The sequence below is a fragment of the Erithacus rubecula genome (genome assembly GCF_903797595.1).
Source record: "Erithacus rubecula genome assembly, chromosome: 2".
NCBI classification, from domain to species: Eukaryota; Metazoa; Chordata; class Aves; order Passeriformes; family Muscicapidae; genus Erithacus; species Erithacus rubecula.
In genome coordinates, this window is record NC_136685.1 from 4,580,125 (window position 1) to 4,602,168 (window position 22,044).

Here is a 22,044-nt window from a genome sequence, read left to right on the forward strand (position 1 = left end):
TCAAAGCAAGTTATTCAAGAATGAGTGCAAAATCAGCTATATTATTCACAACTACAGTCCCTACTTTATTAGGCTTGGTTAGGAAAAAAATAAGAGAGAAAAAGAATAATTTATTTTGACTAATCACAAACTCAAATCACTTCTCTACAAAATGATGTGCAAATAGCTCTAGTCAGCTTAATAAGGTTTGGGAGGGAAGCCAAGCATTGATTTGGCCTCTTGGAGCCCTGATATCACACTGGTCACAGTTAGAGGAGTCAGAGATGCAACAAGGTGGATTTTCAGAAATCCCTGCTGGTGGAGACAGCTGTCTTTGGGACTGACACCCCCTGAAGTCTCACTCACACAGAGGAGTGTGCATTCACTTGATCAGTGCACGTGTTCACACTCTCCCCACTTGGCTCTGACTGGACACAGTGCTCAGCAAGCTGCAAAAATTGTCTTTCAGATAAGGTGAGTCCTTCCCTGCTAAGCTCTGCATGGGTCTGGAAACTCTTCACTCAGCAAGAAGGGATTAATGGTAGTGACTAATGCAAGGTGGGCAGGGCAGGTTTCCCTTTGTGTTTTTCTGTTTAGAAGTTTTTCCTTCCCACTCTTTGACAGGTCTCCACCACAATGAAAAATTGTGTATTTAATGGAAATGCAGGCTCCACCAGCAGAAAAGAAAGGAGATCTTGTGGGACAAACACAATACTAGGAGGCAGGAGATGTTAGTTCAGGTTCTGGCTCTCCTACAACCTGCCTGTACAATCCCTAACAATTCATCCCATACCTCTGTGCTTCTGTTCTCCTGGTAAATGAGAAAAACAAATTGCAGACTTCCTTCCTCTCTTCAGTTTGTTTAGCCTGCAAGACTCCTTGGAGCAGCCCATGTCTCCTGTTACACATTGATGCAGGGCCTTCCCCAACAGGTTGCAGACTCAGAAAAGATTCCTAAGTGCTACTGTAATAATGAGTCATTTATCCCCAAACTCCCTTAGCAGGTTATTGTAGATAATAAATAAGGGAAAGACTGACCTTTACTGAAAGCTGAAAACTTTTTGAAGGTTTAAAAATCAGAGCATGCCAGGACAGGAATGTCAATTCAGCTCCCTACAGAAAGAAAGACAATTATCTCCACTTCAGAGATCGAAAACTGGACAGCAAGAACAAATTATCATTTCCCAGTTCCCAATCCCCTCTGGAGCTTCTGGGAATTAACCATAAATCTCTGTTACAGAGCTCTTACTAAGTGGTTTCCTACTCTGTATTTCAAAACAAAAAACATTTCTCCCAGGTTCTCAGCAAAGTCAGAATGAGAGGATGAAGAGTTTTTTTCAGTCCTTCAATTATATTTTGTTGAGGAATACTTACAAATTCTTAATCTAGTCAATCATGGGTCATCTTTTTATTAAGAAAATGCTAGTTTTCTTAATAACATTCTCAGTCCAATCACTGGGATTCTCTCCTATTACTCAGTGAGATTGTGATTAACAGAAATGCAGTTTGAAGTCTCTTACCTCACAATACAGGCTGGGCAGAGAATGGATTGAAACCAAGAAGGTTTCAATGCCAAGAAGGACTTGGTGGTGTTGGTAGATAAGTAGCTCCACATGATCTGGAATGTGCACTGGCAACCCAAAAGGTTCATCCTCTCCTGGGCTGTGTCAAAAGCAGCAGGACAAGGAAGGGGATTCTGCCCCTCTACTTGTCTGTGGTGAGATTCCACCTGGAATTCTGCATTCAGCTCTGGGGCCCCCCAAAGTATGCAGGACATACAGAGGAGGCCATGAAAATGTTCTGAGGGCTGGAGACAGACTGAGATTTGGTGTTATTCGGGCTGGAGAAGAAAGGGCTCAGGGGAGATCCTAGAACCCCTCCCAGTGCCTAAAGGGGCTCCAAGGGGGTTGGAGAGGGATTTTCTGCAATGGCAGGGGGAAAAAGGGTGTGTTGGTTTCAGGTGCTCGGGGGAGAGGTGGATTCCCCTCAGGGAAAGCACCATGAGGCTGCTGAGTGGGAGGGACTCTCCCGTCTCTGGGAGCTTCCCCTGTGAGCTGCTGGCACCAATCAGAGAGCTGGTTTGGTGATTGACAGCTCAGGAAACCAATGGAAGGTTATTTCGCTCTCAAAAATCACAGTGGATTAAGTTGAGATATTAGATAGATGAGATATAAAATGAGATATTAGGGAGAAATTCTTCCCTGTGAGGGTGGGGAGGCCCTGGCACAGGGTGCCCAGAGAAGCTGTGGCTGCCCCTGGATCCCTGGAAGTGTTCAAGGCCAGGTTAGGACTTAGAACAACCTGGGATAGTGGAAGTTGTCCCTGCCCATGGCAGTAGAGGGGAATGGAATGGTCTTTAAAGTCCCTTGCAACCCAAACCATCCTGTGATTCTGTGATCCTGATTCTATAGTGGAATGTGTGTATATTTCCATGCATGTCTATACATATACTGAAAAACTTATATACTCTGAATTCCAAATGTTTTTCAAGCACACTAAATATTGTAAATGGGAACAGCTACAGCATTCTTTCCAAATACATGAATAGCCCTTGCTGAATAATGTACATGAATCTTGCCTGTGTGCTTAGGCTTCTCCTGTAGATTAATTTCCTGAATAAGGCATCATCTCTGTAGGAGTCACAAGGCATCTTTCACACTGCTAGGTTCCACCACTATAATGTGGTCAGGAACTATGAATTTTTTAGGTACCATTCAGGGGGCATTTTATATGCATATTTCATGAGAAGAGGAGGTGGGAAAAATGTTTTTGGCAGACATTTGCCAGGATATGGATGGGATTCAGGAGAAGATGACTTTTTATACAAGTAGTCAACTCCACTCAATTTAAACCACGGCTCTTGGGAAGCATTTAAAACACAGAGCTTTAATGGAGCTGCACTGCAAGCAGCACACAGCAAACTGTCCAGAGTGTGTGTGTGTATATAAATATATATCTATATTTACATATAGCCAGATGCTCAAGGTCAAAGGCACAGAGGTAGCCCCTTGGGGACTGGAGCTATGAAACAGTTTGCTGAGACAACTGGCTGTTCAGAGTTCTGCACCCCTGAGAGGCTGCTCCAAACTAGAATCTGTCCTTGGGGTGAACTACAGAATCTAAGACACTGCCACAGCCCCCATGGCAAGGCACAGCTGAGGAGCTCAGGCAGCAGATGCAGGGAAAACAATGGTGCAAGTCAACTGGGGTTTAAAATGTAAATTCAGATATCTCTTACAGCTGCTCAGGATCTTTCACACCAGCACATCTCCTTCCCAAGGAGCTCTGATCAAAGCTCTGATCCTTACAAATGGTGCACACACAGCTATGTGCTAGCATAAGTGCAAAAATACATCTGTGTCTCAAGGCAGCACCTCGTGAGCAGAAGTGGAGGGAGAAAATCCCCTGGTGTAAAAGGCACAGTGCTCAGTGAGGGCACTCAGGAGTGTTGGTGCATCAGACAGGGCTTGGGGATGGCATTGAGAGCTGGGGTACTCAGCCTGGGGAACAAGATCTGAGGGCAGACTTCACTGCTCTCTACAACTCCCTGAAAGGAGGATGTAGAGGGTTGGTCTCTTCTCCCTAGTAACAAGTGACAGGATGAGAGGAAATGGCCTCAAGCAGCACCAGGCAAGGCTTAGATTAAATATTAGGGAAAAAACTGGTTGGAAAGCATTGAAAAAGGCTGCCCAGGGCAGTGGTGGAGTCACCAGCCCTGCAAGTGTAGGCCCTGAGATTGGCTTGGTTGGTCAGAGCATGGTGCTGATAACACCAAGGCATGGGTGCAATTCCCCCATGAATATGAATATATTGAATATATTCATATTCACCTAAGAGTTGGACTCGATGATCCTTGTGGGTCCCTTCCAACTCAGACTAGTCTGTGATTCTGTGAAAAAAATGAATAAATGTGGTACTTTAGGATGTGGTTTAATGGTGAACATGATGGTGTTGCTGGTTTGACAGTGGACTTTGATGATGCTGGAGGTCATTTCCAGCTTTGGGGGGTCTGTGATTCCATGGAAGCTGAAATCAGTCTTGTGTTCTTAAGGTAGTCAGTGGAAACCAGAGGGTGGAGAGGCACACACATTTCATCACCAATATGACTCCTCAGGACACTGCAAGGCTACAGGAATTCTCATAATCCAATCCTCCTGCCCTCCATGTCCAGACTGCTTCCTATCTGCCCCAGGCACTTGGCTTTTGGCCTGGCCCTGAGCAGACTTAGCTATGCCTTTCAGAACATTTACTACTCAGTCAAAAGAAGGAAAGAAAGAAATGAAACAGCTTGGCAACCTGAGCACATTATTAACAGATTAATGTGTTATTAGCAGATTTTGGAAATAAGTAACTTGAATATAGTTCCAAAGCCTGTATTTGCCCTGCCTAACTTTAGGCACACACTGGAGCCACAAAAATTAGTAGCATAATTGTCTTCAGCTCCTCTGTAATTGAAGAGACAAGCACAGACAGAGGTGATGTGACTCTTAACTGGGCTGGAGGTTTTTGCTCTCTTATTTTCTTCTACAGTGGAACATTTTGAATGATCTTTCTCTGATCATTCTTCATTGCAGCCTTCTTGAACTCCCCCAGCCCTGCCAGAAAGTACATTATAGATGCTCTGGGCTATTCCTTTAGAGATTCACCTCTTAAACACTTGGATTTATTTTTACCTCTTCTCCAATTATCACCTTTACTTCATTAATGCTCTAGATCCAACCCAAAGCTTTCCTAACTCTGACCAAATCCAGTTTAACCTCTGTTATCAAATGCTACTGCCATTTCTGCAAATCTACTTTGTCTGGGTGGCCTCCCTGAAAGAACTAAGAAGTAAAATTCTCCATTATTGTAAGGGCAAATACACTGCAAGTCAGCCACATATCCTTGCTTTGTGGGGCATTTTTTCTCTCCCCACAAATTCATTCTCAAAAGATGCTGAAAGCAAGTTCATGGGAAGAGAACAGATAAGTGTGTTATTAAAATGAGCTGCTAAGATTAGTCCTGTGCAGCCTGAGCTTGCTGGTGAGAGCTCCCACCAGCCCCTCCAGGAGCAGTCAAAAAGCAGAAATCATCTGCCTTGGACCAGCCAGGCGTCTCCATCCGCTGCTGGCGCCTGTCCTGCTGAGAAAGGGGGCTTGTCTCCACTGATTTCATGATGTCACCATTAGAGGAGTGGGAAGCACTATTTCCATGAATAATAATATGCCATGAAGGGCAATCAGTGCTCAAGAGCAATGTGCTTGATGGCTGCCCAGCCAACCAACCCAAAGAGCTCTCTCCTCACTGCCTAGGAAAACCAGTTATTGATTTGCACATTGTTGCAGAGGGCAGTTCTTAATCATAATTAAGCCACTGTGAAAAGTCAAAGCATTCAAATCATGCAAGGGCTTTCACCATTGCAATCTGGTATCCATATGTTCAATGGCAACTCAAACAGACTGCTTTAATTTTTATGTAGGTTTTGCTTTCTTTTTTTTTTTTTTTTCTTCTGAAGACTCAATATCATTTACCCCTTTAAATATGTCAGTTCTGTGATTTTGGATATGCAGCCCCATATTGTCTTTCAGAAGACTAAGTTAAAACATAGCACTTTATTTTGATGCACTGTACAATAAGAAATCATTTCTTTAAGAAAAATAAGGCATGACAGTCACCATTGTGCTGTGAGATATTCCCACAAACTTCCCTATTTCATATTTCAGAACCTGACCAAGTTGTTTAAGTAAATTATGAATAAAAGTAAGAGAAGCCAAAAATATTTTTAGTTGATTGTTAATCTAGAGCACTGAATATACCCTTCAGATATTTTCAGGCATCGCTCAAATATTTCCAGCTGAAAGGTTTAGTGTTCATGTTCATCTTGGGTTTGGTTAAGAAAATTAAAAAAAAAAAAAAAAAGGTCCAACAAAAATCTCCTCCTGAAGGCCATCTAAAAGCTGTTGAATTTTGGCAGTGATCTACCAAAGTTCATCAAGGAAAAAGAGCTAATGAATGAAAGAAGGGGTTCAAGTGCAAATGGGCTTCTCTTGCCCTGGAGTATATTTACCATAAAAATTAAATATATTTTTCAAATTTTCAGATAGCTGAGGTCTGAAATCATCTTACAGTAAGAATAATAGCAAAATACCTTGGTGGTTTTAGGGGGGAGGACAATCCTTTTATGAAAGGGTTAAGGTTCTTCCTGACAGAAGGAGCAGGATCCCTGAAACTCTGCAGCCCAAGAGCCTGAATGAAAGAATGAAGGAATGAAGGAATGAAGGAGCTCCTCTAGCTGGTCCTCCTAGCCTAAAGAAATGTTTAAACCAGGCCTCAGAATTCACTTTCTGGACACAGCAATTTCTTTCCACTCTCTTAAGTGATCACATTGTGTCTAAGTTAGATGGACAGAGCTATAACAGAGCTATTAAATGACCTGAATCCCACCAATGGGACAATATTGAATTTCTCTCTATATCCAAATCTAAAATTTGGGGAAAAAAAAACCAAAACAAACAACTCCAGGAATTTTTTCAGCAATTTCAAAGTACAAAGTAGAACTGAAAGTGACATCGTGTATTACATGTATTACAGAGGAAAATGTGTCTTAACTTGTCTGAAAATTGCTGGAATCCATCAAATTCATCAGTTCTGCTTTGGGCCTTTCTGCCCTGCTTTCCTTCAGTTCCCAAATACCTCCCTAGGTGTCCTGCAGAGCACGTACCCCAGTCCCTGGCTTGCAGAGCTGGCCAGCTTTTCCTCAGCAGCACATCACTCAGCAAATCCAGTAGGAAACAGGAAAACAAATGTAATTTTTTGGTATATGCTCTTGAATCCCATCCCAATGAGGATCTTCTATTGCCTCTATGAGCTGTGTGAGCAGGGTTGAAATAAGGTAATTGAAAGGATAAGAAAATAGAAATTATTAACTTATGCCAGCCTAAAAGCCCCTGAAATGTTGTTATTTAAAAATTCTAAAATGTGAGGAGATCAGGGGCACATTTTCAATGCAAGAGAATTTAGTGATTGGAAGTCTTAATTAACAACAAAGGGGAGAGTTTTAAAACAGTCTCAGACAACATCTGAATGGGTAAAATAATACAAACTTGCCACGTTCACCATCAGATCCTTAGAAAGTAAAAGTGGGAAATTTCAGCAATGTGAAACTCTGGGGCCACTGAGGGATTGAAGAGCCCTGAACTAAACCTAAAATCCAAAACTCAGTTCCTTGGGTAGGACCATGGCAGGGTCTGTTTAGGGAATGATGCTACATGGCATCTCTCCAGTACAGCTCCAGCTCTTCATGGTGATGAACTTCACAAAATAAACCCTCTCCCTGGCACAAAAAGGAGAGAGCACTTAACATAACCACATAAATTCCTGTATTTATGGTGGTGCCAGCCTGACTTAGATGATGTCCTCATGGCTCTCCAGCAGCTGTCAGGCCACGTGTTTCACCACAAGAGCCCTTCACAGCAGTGTATTGGCATTCCAGAGTTTTCCAGGACAGATTGGAAGCACCACCTCTCCCATGAGGCCTGAGCCTTGCAGACATTGGAAAGGCAAAGCTGAAAATGCCTTGTTCTCCTGAAATCCCATAGCATGTAACATTATGCACTACTCCAGCATGGATAACCAAATTGCCTTCCTGATTGCCTCATGTGAAGCCCAAGCAACCCACAGAGAGAGAAAAGCCTCCTCCTGTGTTTTCATAATGAATTACATTTGTTAATCCTGCTTTAGCAAATTAATTGTTTTGATATGACCTAGAAGGACAAAATCTTCTATTTTCTTTTGGCATTTTACTGCCATGCTGCCACATCTAAAAGACTCACAGAGGGCAGAGGAGTTAAAATGAAGGAGAGGGGAACTAGCAGCTCCTCTGGCTTCCCATTCCCTGCAAAAACAAGAACCATTCTGCATGGCAGAGTCCCCTGTCTTACCCCCAGTCCAAAATACTATGAATAAGGACCACAGTTCTCTGTTCACTCAGGAATGCTAGATATGAAACCACAATCAAGCTTCGATCTCTTCAGCACAGCATGCTCCACATGCCAATCTATGTTTGTTGAAAAAAAATAGATTCTGCTAGAATAAGTTTCTATTATAAGCTCTCACTGTGTACATTTTTTGGAGTTAGTATATAATTCCTGCAGCAGAAACCAATATCTTTTCTGTTTTACAACTGCACATAAATACAACTGCCTTCCATCTAAAAAAAAATAAATATTCACAATGTCTGTTCAGTTTGCCTTCTCGCAGCATCTCTCTCCCTCTGCCCAAATATAATCACGCTTTCTAACTCCAATCATGGTGGGGGGAGCCAAACAAATCTCACATTCATAAACTCAGATGACAGCCACCCTGAGCCATAGGAATAGCACAGAATTTATTGGAGCTGTTAGCTCAGTACAAAGCAACCAGAGCAAACAGCGACTTCCAAAGCAGGCAAAGTTATTTGGAGCAGCTCCAGCATGCAAATGGCAGAGACATTGATAGCTGAGGCAATTATTATTTCCTTTCCCCACACCCTTTTCCTTTTTGCAGCTTGGCCAAATGAGTTTTTCTGTGGATGCTGGAGGCACTGGAATCCAATGAAAATGATGTTGTTTTCTATGGCTGCCATCAAGTTGTCAATACAAGAATGGAAAAAATTTCCAGCTTGCTCATCACCATGAATCCATGGTGGGAACAGTGTTTACACCTATAATAAGTTCACTGGGTCTTGGTTTCTTCTTGGAATTGGTGAAGCAGATTGTCTGACCAAGTGATTTGGCTGTGTGGAGCAAATAGGAAAAGGGTCACTTTGGAATTAATTAAAAAAAAAACAAATAAACTGAGCAACCATAAATAAGAGCTGAACTCTGATGTCAAAGTTTAAAGCTCAGACTTGAAAAATAGGGTAATAATTATTATTGGTGATATTGTTACTGTTCTTAGCAGCCTCACACCCACAGTTATAATGAGAAAGTTGCTACAATGAGAGTTGTGCAAAAACTGAACAGAAAAATAGTCCTTGCCCCAAATAACACACAATCTTGTGCCAGAGACTAACAGGGAAAGTTCAGGGCACAGGGAGCAGTTGGTGGCCTGAATGAGATGAAATAAGGGGGACTCCAGAGTGACCTTCCTTTTCTCTCTGGTTTCTTTCCCCTGTTTCAGGGACTCTCCCTTTCCATACATTCACACAGCTACATCCCTAACCCAAGATCTGTTGCACAGGTGGAACATTTCAAAGACTTTTGGTCCAGACACAATTATGCAATTGCTTCATAGATGAAAGAACTAATATGCAATTATTATTCCCTTTGTAATGCATTATTAATTGACAGCCTCACACAACAGTAAAAATCTCATTCCTAAAACCATCATAAGAAGGTATATGACAATCCTATAACACATTTACTTAATGCAATGAGAACTCACAAAGTAACTTAATGGATATTGTGGACATAACTGGTAATTCCACAGCATTCTGCAGTACCAACCCTGGTCTTGCATCAAAGATTTACAAAGACCAGACTGTTAAATTTTTCCAGGATAAAGGCCAATATTGTGCAATCCAGTACCTTACAGGGGTGATGCAGTTCATGGAGGCAGAACAGAAGATTTCTACATCAAAAGGGTTGTCAACACCTGAGCAATTGTCATGCACTCAACTTCTTTTATAGTTTTTCCAGGTCCAAATTTTATAATGTTTATCTGTTGGCATTTCAACTACACAATCAAACTAATCTCCTCTTAAGAGGTCAGCTAGGAATCCAGTTCAGTTCACCATCACTAACTGGTTTTATTTGCATTTTAAAACTGGACTTAAATGTATTGTGATAGGATTTGTGACTTCAGGTTTTGGGGAGCTTTTCAGCATATAAAGCTGCTGTCTGTAATTCTCAAATTTCTTTATCAGCTAGATAAAAGCCAGAAATATTACATGTAGTGTCACCTGGAGATGTTGGTATGTTGGAAGTCTTCTGGAACCATACTTGTGGGCTACAGCAACAGTTGATAGCAAAAACCACAAAAATTCTCCACCTAACAAGGAGAAAGAGTTAGAGTGGCTGAAGAGTAACTTCAGATGAGATTGTGCCTTTCAAGCACCTATTTTATCTCCTGGGGCTGCAATGGGAACTTGGCTCAGATGCCAACATTCCCACTGTGGAGCTAAAGAGAAGAAATGAATTCCAGGATCAGGGTCAGGCTGTCTCACTGTTTGTCATGAGAGGCCTCTGAAGGCTGGGATCACCAGCCATAACAATGCTATGAAACCATGATGCTCTCAGATGGATTCAGGAGCCTCAACATCCTCAGCACAGCCAGCAGTCCTCTATCCTCCCTGGCTCAGCCAAGCCTGCCCTTTTCATGTGCCTGGGCACTTTTTCCATCTATCTCCTGTGCACAGTCCCAGGCTACACTCTCAACAGTTTATGCCTCAGGCTCAAACCATTTCTAATTTCTTTCAGGGCTTTTGGCCCCATCTTCCTGGAAGTTATAGAATGAAATGGTTGGGGTGGAAAGGACCTTAAAAAAACATCTTATACCAATATCCCTACCATGGGCAGGGACACCTTCCACTATCCCAGGCTGCTCCAAACCCCATCCAACCTGGCCTTGGACACTTCCAGGGATGGGGCAACCTGTGCCAGGGTCTCACTACCCTCAAGTATCCACAGTTATGTTCCTGGGATGCCCTAAATCTTCATCAGTAGGATTCTGAATTTCTCTTCTCAGCTCCTCTACCTATATACCTGATTGGGAGCTTTTTAAACTCCTAAAATGTTCATTCTTCCCCTGTCTTCATGTCAGATCCCCACTGGAACTCAAACTCAGTGCACTTTTCCCATACATAAAATTCTTGTACTAATCTGTTCTTTATCACTTCATTTGGCTCTGGATATGCTCTCTTTTCAGTTTTACATGGTAGTCTCCTTGCTAAGCCTGAATTTCACCCAAACAAAATAATTCCCCTCTCTACTTCCACTTCTTCTCTATTTGCTTTCAGAAATACAAAAAAATATTTTTGCCAAAACTTAAAATGAGATTTCAGGATTTCAAGAGATGAAGCATGAAAGAAGCAATATAAAGCAAGGCCATGAAGGTCAGTCAGCTTAGGACTATGTTTAGTCATATTTAGCTTGTCTAATGCATCCTTAAGGATTGTAACACACATACACAGAGCCTGGCTTTGCTCAACAGACTTAGAAAAGATGGCTGAAAACAACCTGACTGGCTTGTCATGCAAGTGTTCAGGCACTGCTTTAAAGCCACCTTTTACACACTTGCAAGAGGAACTGTTTTAATCAGACCAATAATGCAAGAAATAAACACGTCCTTTAACCACTAAAAGGTGTCTGTGCAGTTTGTAAAAGTCACCAGCACCTTGAAACCATTTGAAACTCAGGCTTCATCACATTTCCCCTTCAGCAAAGTAGTTCCTGAGTTAATGGGCAAGATTGAATCCAGTCTGGGCTAGTGGGGTGGGAAATATGAGGAGCTACTCCTCAGTCAACAGGAGGCAGGTCTTCCAACTGTATTTAAGGTGAGACTTCTGTTGAAAATTCCAATTTCCATATTTACAATCCCCATGTGCAGTGAATCCATGTACAAGTATTTAATTCTTCACTCATATTTTAAAAAAATTGATTTCACAAACATTGACGTTTTTAGCCTAACTTTGTACTATTTTTATTGTCTTGTTCCCATCACTAATGTCCCTAAACATTAAAAGCCATTAATATCTGCAAAATATATCAGTTTATCCTCACTTCAGGGGGAAACTCTTTCCAATGGGAGCAGAAAACATGAACTGCACTTGTTTCCAGATTAATTTTTGCATTGGACTGTTAAGGAATTCTTTTGTCAACAGGCTCTGTCATTCCATCTTCCTTTCTCATTCTAGGAGCCCATGACTCCTACTGAGAAATTCCTCACAAGCAAAAATGTTTGGGCTCAGTGCAGGAATAACCAAGCAAAGTCCTGAAGATCCTTTATGCTGAGCTGTTCCTCATGATTTCCACAGGAAGAGACAGTGTGGAACAAGCATGTTCTCATCTCTCAGCTTCAATATATATTTGGAGATAAACTCTCATGAAATTATAAATTCTGTAGCCAAACATTCCCTTAGGTTGATTCCAACAGAATGTCATCCCTACCTACTACTTTCCAGTCATTTTTCCCATTTTAATGTTATCCATGAGCTTACTGAGGTGCTCCCTGTCCCATTAAAAGCCATTAATTAGTGTTCAGCAGTATCAGTCCCACTATTGACCCCAGAAGAAAAGTGCCAGAAACTGGTCACCAGCTGCACCTCCTGCTGATGACCATTGCTCCACAAGCTCAGTGATCCAGTTTCCCCACCAACTTTGCAGTCCATCATCCAGTTCATATCTCTCTGAACTTACAGGCACCTCACCACAGTGTCACTGCTTCCATTTGTTCCCCATTTTTTGTTGTTTTAGGAAAAACTGGACAGCAGAGCTCCCAGGTAAAACAAACCAGAGCAGCAAGAGTTGGTTCAGCTCACATCCAGATTTCTGAAGCATCAGAAACTATCAGATACCTTGCCTGTTGTAAAGATGCTTGGCATCCTAGGAAGTCAGGAGCTGGCCTTAGATGACCTGGGGTGTCTTTACCTCTGGAGTTTTCTATTATGATTCCAGATGTGCATCTGATAAGCATTAGCTCTTATTTTCATACCTGTCAGTCTCAAGGCCTGGCAGTGAGCTGTGCCAGAAGAAAACTGTTCTGCACTTTTTGCAGTCCAGGGGAGAGTTCTGGGGAGCACTGAAGGAATAAGTCATCCCAGGAGTCCTTTGGCCAGAAAAGATAATGCTCCAAGTCCAAAATGCAGCTTGGGACAACACCCTTTGCTTAGTTAAATCCAAAGATCAAGATCTGTGGCATTTTCCTGTCATTTTACAACAGCAAAAGCCTGGATCCACTTTTCCTCCTGCTGAACTAACAGCACTGAGGGTTCATCTCTGTAACCTAAACACTGCCAGGGGACACTCTCTGACCCTGAGATTAAGTGGCACACTCTGGTCACACCCCTATTGCTAAATTCCTTAGCTATAAAACAAGGTGGTTGCCTCATCTTGCCTATAGGAAATGGATCACACACACAAATGACTCAAGAGAAGTAAAAAGGAATAAATATTTCTTTTTTCACATGGTGCATCTGTATATACATTTTATACAGGTATAAAACAACCAAAATCAAGAGTCAAGGCTTAGGATGCACCCAGCATTGCTGATAATGCTGCTGACTTCAGCAAGGGCCATTAACTTAATGCTGAGCACTTTTGCCTCAAATAAAACAGCTCAATACAACTATTTTGGGAGAAAATGCAGGCGTAGGACTCAGGCACTTTGGAAAACTATTCTAGGCTTCATCTCTTCCTGTGACAAGGAACAAATCAGAACATTATTTGATGGCACTACTTTTGCACTTAGCAAAGCACTATTAGTATAATAATCTACTAAAATATATAAAGAACAGGAAAAGCAGAAAACATTGGCAATGCTATCTACTGTTGCTATTATTATTTTATTATATAGGCATTAATTTTGGATTTGATCCCCAGGAAAGGAAATTTAGAAGCACAGATAAAAATGGCAGTTTGACCAGTTCATTCTAGAAAGTTCAAGAGCAGCAAAGTGTGAGACAACAGCTATTGTTGCCAATAACTCCTGAAACATTGGTGAGCTTATGGACAACTAGATCAAATTCAGTGCCTATCTCTGAAAATAGGGGGGAAAAGAGTCATTGAGACTTGAGTTGGGCTCAACATAAAATCCAAGGACAACTCCTAGAATCTTTGATATTTTTCTTCATTAAAATTAAGTCTAAGAATGGTTGTATCTCAATTTGGAAATTCACATAGAATTACAAAGCATATCTGAAAAGAATTTGCAAGAACAAATCAAGAAAAATTAAATATCTGTATGCCATATCCAGTTTAATAATTTTTTTACGTTGTTTTATGTGAGTTTCTCGTGTATAACCTAAAATAACATGAACAGAACTACAGTAAAGTGGTTCTGCTGCTATTCATAATCACAAAGCAGTTACTATCTGTCACATTCAAAGTGGAAAAATATATCCAGTAGTTTTCCTCAAGTATCTGATCTGGCTCTGTACAGTGTATTCATTAATGACCTGAATCCTGAACCAGGATTGTAATTGCTAGAAAGTTTGTAGTTAATCCTGGTTTGAGTTTGGGAGTGGACAGATGACCAGCTTGCTAATCTTTGCTATTCATCTCTTTACTGTAATACAACCCAGATGATTATGGCAAGAGAAAAAAAAAATTAAAAATATATTTATTTTAAATAGAGTATGCAGTGCTACTAAATGCAGGGTTTGGGGCTTATTCTGCAAAGTATTTGTTCTGTCCATTTGTTATATCTTGAATAAACACTACTGGTTTTCTATGTTCCAATATTTTCCCCCTGAGATTTTCAGGACACTCTTCAGAGCCAAGCAGTTTTGCAAACCCTTCATAGATTTTTAAAGCTGAAAGGAACCATTTTAATTACATAGTCTTATCTCCAGCCTAATGCATGAAATAGACGAATACATAAGAAACAGGTTCAAGACATCGCAATTTTTTTAATAAGAGCAGTAATTATCTGGAACTGATGTATTCATCTTCCTCCCAGGCCACCACCCTGGAATCTTCTTCTGCCATTTCCAATTTACTGAGCTGGGCATGGATTTAAGCCATTGCTGACCCTGGAAGAAAACCACAGCTACACCCAGACTGGTTTAGATTTAGGCCAGGGAGTGCAGCCCCCAGCTTGAAATGCAGAGGTCAAACTTCAGTAACCAGAAATAATCTTCAGAGCTTTAAAATGGCAAGGATCCAAGGATCCAGCTTCTCCTTGGTTTGACAAATGCTGCCCTGAACTAAATCCTGGAGGATTTGTGTGCTTCTCACATACCTGGAGGTATTCAACATCTTTGTCAGCCTCTAGCAGAAACATTGAGGCTGCCAAGTGGGCATTTTGGGAGAGTGGAGATGGGATTTAGTGCCATGGAACTGTGATGGACAGACTCAGGAGGTGCCAGAGCCCTGTCCCTCTTTCTAGCTGCCACAAGAGATTGTAAGATACCTATCATGCTCTCACATTTTCCACATGCAGCAAAGTGGAGAGGTCTGAGGGAACTCTCACTCCCTTTTAAATCCTTTTGATCACAACAGAGAAGATAAAGGAGCAGCAGGAGAATTTTATGTTTAGGGCAGGTTTTAAGTATGAAGATGGGCAGCACTGTCTCTTTTTTTTTTTTGTAAAAAGGGGGGAAAAAAAACTTTCTGGATGAATCCTGGTAAAGGGCAACCTCCAGCAAGAGAAATCCCTGTTCCCCTCCATTCCTCATCATCCCTCCTGCCTTCCCACAAATTTCTCCCTGGTTAAAGCTCTCACTGCAGGCAAGCAGGGTCTCAAATTTATGTGTCATCTGAGCTGTAGCTCTTCAGAGCACAATAATGCTCAGTTAACACAATACCATAACACTAGATCAGGTATCATCTGAGGGGGAAAACATGCCACCTCTGGAGGCACAAATACAACTTCCTCAGCACCTGGGTGTTCTTGGAGAGCTCTTAACTTACTAATTTGTTTTTTAATATATATAGCTATTCAATAATGGCAGAGGGGGCCACTGGGTCCGGGAAGAAAATAAGAAACTTTAGCTGAGCAGAGATGTGGCTTCAGAATGGATATCCAGAGAAGCATGTCACACAAGGCTCACAAAACTCAAACCCTGCTGGGATCTGTTTTCCTCTCTGAATAAATTATGTGACATGGAGGGAGTGTCCTGCAGGAAACCTAAGCAGGGGATTCCAACTTCAAGTCAAGGGAAGAGCATGGGAAAACAAATCCAAGCATGAGAAACCTCCTCTGCTTTCAGCTACAGGTTTGAAGATACCTTGGCTCTCCCCAGCCTCTGACATGAATTGGTTTGGTTTTCTGGCTTCCTTCAGAGCTTGATATGAGACAGTGCTTCTACCCCAAAGGAGAAACTGCTTCCTGTTATTCTTGCCTCTCTCAAATCCTTGTGCTGTGTGTCCACACACACTGCAGAACATCAAATCCACTGCACTAAACCCAAAGCACATTTTGGGAAGATATTGATTTTTCCTATTATCCATTTCCTCTCCAGACTCAAACAAGGAAGTGAAAAACCAAGGAAAATATAAAAATCAGTCAGCCTTGCTGTGGATACACACTTGGGACTCCCCCAGCCTTAAGTGGGATGTGTTTGTGCATATCTGAAGCCATAATAAGATCCTTTGGTTGTTGTGAGATGAGTTTGCACTGCAGAGCTTTAATCCTGAGCCAGTTTTGAGTGCAAACCATCAAATTACCCAAATACAGACTTTTTTTTTTTTTTTTTTACTTTGGTTAATTGCACAAGTAGAAAGCTGCTAGAAGGTTTCCAAGGTCTGGAGGTGTTTGAGGCAAGGAGCAACTTACCTGAGCATTGATGATGTGGGAGAAGGAAGGGAGATCCTTGTTCCTGATTGCCTCTGGACTTCCCATTCTACCTGTGGCTGGAGGCAGAAATGCTGTGCTGCAAAAAAATGCTCTTCACATTCAATTCCCTCTTAAAATGGAATATAGTAGTCCCCTCTAAAACACAGAGAAAAACTCAACTAAATGCTTTCATCCTCCTCAAGGTTCAGTTCAAGGTTTTGACAAAGACTTTTGGTCACTTCTGATTTCATCCAACTGTATTTGACCAGCCCTAATTGCACCAGCACATCTGGAAATGCTACACTAAGGCCCTGCCAGCACTTTCATTATAAACCCTCCTGTTTTCATGGGTTTTTAACTTTTCCTGAAGAAAAAAATAAAGGAACAGCAGAAGGGATGAAACTTGATATAAAAACTTCTCAGCTGGGGAGCAATTTTTGTATGTGGGTTGCAATATTTCAAGGAAATCAAATCAACCCATTTTGAAAATGACAAAAGAATTCATAGGAAAGGGTGGGAAGGTAGAAGAGCATTTTCTTGAGTTTGCTTTTTTCTTAATTTGAAGCACATAGGGAAGAAATATTGTAGCTATAAACCATTTCTCAACTCTGACCTGTGGCTCAGATTAGAGGCTTTGGATGACTCTTCCAAAGGACAGCAAAGAAAAAGAATGTCTGCCCACAGCACCTGCTTAGAAATTACTCTGAGGGACAAAAACCATCAGCATGTCCCTATTATTTGGTGCAAGGTGATGTGAATTGCTGAAAACTCTGGGAACAGCCAGGATCTCTACTGCTTTAAAAAAAAAAAAAAAAAAAAAAAAAAAAAAAAAAAAAAAAAAGAGTGTTTGTTTGGGGCAGTATTTGACAGGGAAATTGCTGGAGCATGATCCTTCCAGACATGGAGAGAAGCACTGAGCTCTCTTTCCAGACAATCCTTCCTGGGTTTTACTCCAAAACCCCTGCCTGAGGGAAAGTCCCACTCACTGAAGCCTGTTTGTGGTGAATATTGAATATATCCACAGGGTGACACTAATTCTGAGGTGAAGATAAATACAAACACCTATGAATTGGTCACAGGATCACATTATGGGTAATGAAAATCGATTTTCACAGTCATGGAATGGATTGGCTGAACAAGAAAAACACACAGGGGCTGGGTCCTGCAGGACATTAGGAAGGCACTGCTGAGATACTTCAGAGAATCATGAAATGGTTTGGGTTGGAAGGGATTTAAATCTGTTCCCAACCCCCTGCCATGGGCAGGATAGCTCAGGTGGCACTAACAGCTGAATCACAAAATACTTTTTGTGTGATATATTGTGTTATATATTTACTACTAATTGAAGAACTGACTGGACTTCAGTGTTTCCACAACTTTGTGCCCTCTAACTACAGTGGGAACTCAGACACCTCCATCCAGCTACCTAAATTATCCAGAGCCTCCATCCATCCATCCTCCATCCATCCTCTGCATCAGGAGCCACATAGTCAAAGAACAATTCTCATTCCTTGGTCTCTAGAAGCAGGAGAAATGAGCCCTGTATTTTTTCCTGCACCCACTACACTGACACAGCACGTGTTAAAAACACTTGCAAAAGTTATTACTGCAGGTGACCCTTGATCCATAGATCAGGTTCAGCTTCATCAAAAACATGTGAAGGTGTGTTTGAATTCTTGCATTGTTCCAAGTTATGGGGTAGCTTGTCACCCATCTTGGCTGAAGATAAGTGGCCTAAAATGTTATTTGCAAGTGACCCCCTCTCTCTATTGACTATTGACAGCCCCCTGCCTCAGAGACAAAGATGCAGCTGAAGACATCCTCTGTTCCACCCCTTCATGATTGTCCAGACACACACTGGCTGTAACAGAAGCTTGAATGCATGTGAGCACTAAATCTGGGTGTTTTAGGCTGGAGCTTATTAAAGTTAGTAATTTCATGGAGATGACTTCCAATTTTCACCCACAGCATCCAACAGCTCCTGCAGCATAGCACCAACCTCTGTGTTGCATTATATCACATTTGCAGCAAACAGAATGACAGGTCAGCTGCCATGGCAGCTTGAAAAACATCATAATCTGCTTGTGTCCTGAGCTACAACCCTTAAACAGCTCAGATGCAAATATGCAATTTGTATTTTCACCGATTCAAAGCCACTCAAATTCTAATGTAGGTCGATAAAAACTTGATGGAAAAAGGTTTTCATTACATTTTTTAATCCTGTCTCTTGTCTGAAAAGAGCTGAAAAGCACTGTGGAAGCATACTGGGAATTGGATCCATTACACAAACCACCCTGGCTAAAATCAGAACCTCACTGACATGTCTTCACTTGGGTGAGCCAAACTGGAAACTGTGGGTTTGGTGATAATCATTGCACAGGCACAAAACTATTTACTTCTGGAATAACAGTCACAGAACAGGTCACCTGTGATCAAGAAAGCACTGGGATCATCTAAGGAATGTGGAACTTCATACATGGGAGAAGAGGCTTGCTTTAAGTATCAGAACAGAAGCTGAAAGTTGATATGACTGTTTAAACTACAGGACAATTTTGGCATGAGGACAAATGGGTACTAACTGTCCATGAATAAATTTCAGATGGACATTAGAAAAGAGTTTCAAACTGTCAGAAGAGTGAGGGTTTGAAGCAGCCTTCCCATAGGGGTAGTTATGGCATGAAACCTAAGCCCTTTTATGAAGGAACACACCAAATTTATGAACAGATTATGTTACATGGGAGGCTGAGGTAGCATGTGGCTGAATTGGTTGATCCTCAAGGCTCCGTTCAGGCTACCTCTGAGAAAATTTTAGAATTCAATTTTCAAGTGCCCTTTATACTTTCTGTATGTAATTCTGACTGTAGAAATATTTTCATGCTGCTACTAAGCCCTCTATTGTGTTACTTCCACCTTGGACAAGTAAAGGAAGTAATAGGAAAACCACAGGAAAAGCTGATTTTATGACATTACAGACACTAAAATAGAAAGATAAGGTAAAAGAAATCAGTCCATGTGCATTCATGGGGTGATTAACACCCTCTGTAAGATTTTGGTGTTAGACCTTCAGGAACACCTCTGTTTGTCTACCAGTGTGTGACCCTGACCTAACTCACATGTTATACACAGGGAATGAGCACAAGAATTAATGCACAATTCACAGCAGGTCAGTGGCAGGCAAAGCAGCACAGAGGAGAAATGTATGGTAAATAATCAAATAAGCTAATTTCAGAAATGGAGGTGTTATATCTGCATTAGCCCAGGGTTGAGACCAGGACAGCTATCTAGAATTAATAATTCTGGAATGGGACCCAGTTCACTTGGATACTAATTTTGTGACAAACAATAAACCAGTCCATGTATTTTCCTGAACTGCTCATTAAATGCAGCTTTATTTAATCAGAAATTTTTCTGGACTCCTGTATGTACCATTCAAATTCTGTTGTGATCCAGGTTCTAACCTTTCCCAAGTCTACATGACTTTGTCTTCACCAAAGTCTTCAAGAGGGCTTTAGAGTCAGAGTTAACAAAGATGAGGTAGTGTCTTCCTCCTAAGAATCTAAGAGCAGCAGTTCTAAAATCCGTTCTCTCTCTGTGGTTATGCTATGCACATCTCTTGGAGGAAGGTACTGGAATTTTTAAGCAGGAAGCAGACTGAATTTTGGGTTCTCCACATTCCAGGTCCTGCAGGTTCCTGGATCTGAGCTTTTGTCTCTACATAGCTCAGCAGCTCTCTCCACAACTGAGCATTGTCTGTGGTTTAAGCTGCCCCTGCAAAAAAAAAAAAAAAAAAAAAAAAATTCAGGCTACTTAGAGACTTCAGCTAAAAGCAACAGACTGTCCTGGGCCTGAGCAACAAGAAAGTTGACACCTGTTAGAAATAAAAAAGAAATGATGATGATCTAATTTGAAAGCATAAATGTACAAAATAGAATGGAAAAGGCCATTCAGATCAGATTTGGCTTCTGGTCTTTGCACTCCAGTTTTCCCCTGACAGCTTTCCTGCCTGATCATTATTCAGGAACAAGACCCAGGAAGCAGCATAGTCAAACTGGGTTGTTCCATAAAAAAAACTTTTCGTTTTTCATCTCTCTTTCAGCACTTTGGTCTTTTCTAGCTCATGGTGTAAGGCTTCTATTTATTTCATGAAGATGTGCACCACCATTTATCACACAAAGCTACATCCACTGGCTGGCAAAGTGCTAAGGACCATCATAAAACTGTGAAGAGCTTAGAACTCATCCTGCCACTTCTCATCTGCCTCCAAAAATTCCATCAATTTTGTCAGACATGACTTTCTGTTCCAGAAACTTTCCCAATTCTTTTCTATCAGCTCATATTTTTCCAGATGTTTTGTGATCTCATCCTCTGCTAATGTCTCCAAGACCTTGCCTACTGTCAAAATCTTAACTTTATTGCAAGCCTGCAACTCCCTGATTTCACCTTAGTCCTCTTCATATGGAATGGGTTTACATTTGCATTGTTCTTGTCCCTTAGTGCTCTTTCCTGCTACAATAAGCTCCTAAGTTTTCTTTAGCTGACCAGTATCCTCTTCCATCATCTCTTTCATGAGATTCAGGTGTGGCCAGCTGAGTCTTACAGCTGTCTCTTCTTCCTGATGATTTTTATTTTTTTTTTTTTTTAAGATTGATCCTCAAATTGCTTTGTCTTTTGGAATCTTTTGTTTTAATTTCTGGCACTGTATTTTGTTTCTTCCTGGAGACCAACTTATCACTGATGGTAGAGGACTAAGGCTGAAGTAATGATGATACATTAGCTAAGACAATCCACAGACTGACCATTGTTTATAGAGCTTTTTATGTCCAGACAAGACTGGTAGTCATAAAAGATAATGAATATCAGGTGTCTTTCTGCTTCATATGCAAATGAAAAACTGCTCAGTTCACTGAAATTTTTATCTGGAATATCAGACCTGGCAAATTGTTCAGAAGTTCTGTGATGGTGTGTGCAAGCAGAATGTGTTCATGTGGATGAGATGGTCACAACTAAGGGATGCAGGAGCTGAAAATCAGCTAATTTACTCACCATGAACGTGTCCAGACGCACGAGGAAACAGAAGAACAGATTTGCACTGAGACATCTCCTCCTCTCATCATGAGGTGAGGGGATTTGGGCCAGTCCTGGGGCTAGAGGAGTGATTTGAGTCCAGGCATCTTCCAGTCCTCTAGGATCCCCAAAAGATGTCACTCACTTTGGAAATACTTGCAGAATGTAAAAATAGTCAAACTCAAGGGGATACACGATAAAAAAATGTTTAACATTTAACAAATTGTATGGCCCATTTGTAATTCATCCTGCCAGATTTTGTGTACAAGATGCATTTCCATTTCAAGATTATGTGCAGTTTGAAGAAACACAGTTACAGTTACATAAAACTTATGTATGTATATTTTTTTAATAGAGGAAAAACAAACTCATTTTAAAGCCAAAAGCTGACAGTCTAGTTGTTGAGTAGCCTTATAATTCTTCAGCTCAGGCAAGGACCCTTTTTCATCAGGCCAAACAGAGGCTTCGTGGTATGAAAATGGTTTGACTGGGTGCAGAGATCCTTGCCTAAACGGGAACCAAGGATCTGCACAAAGCTCTTGTTTTTCT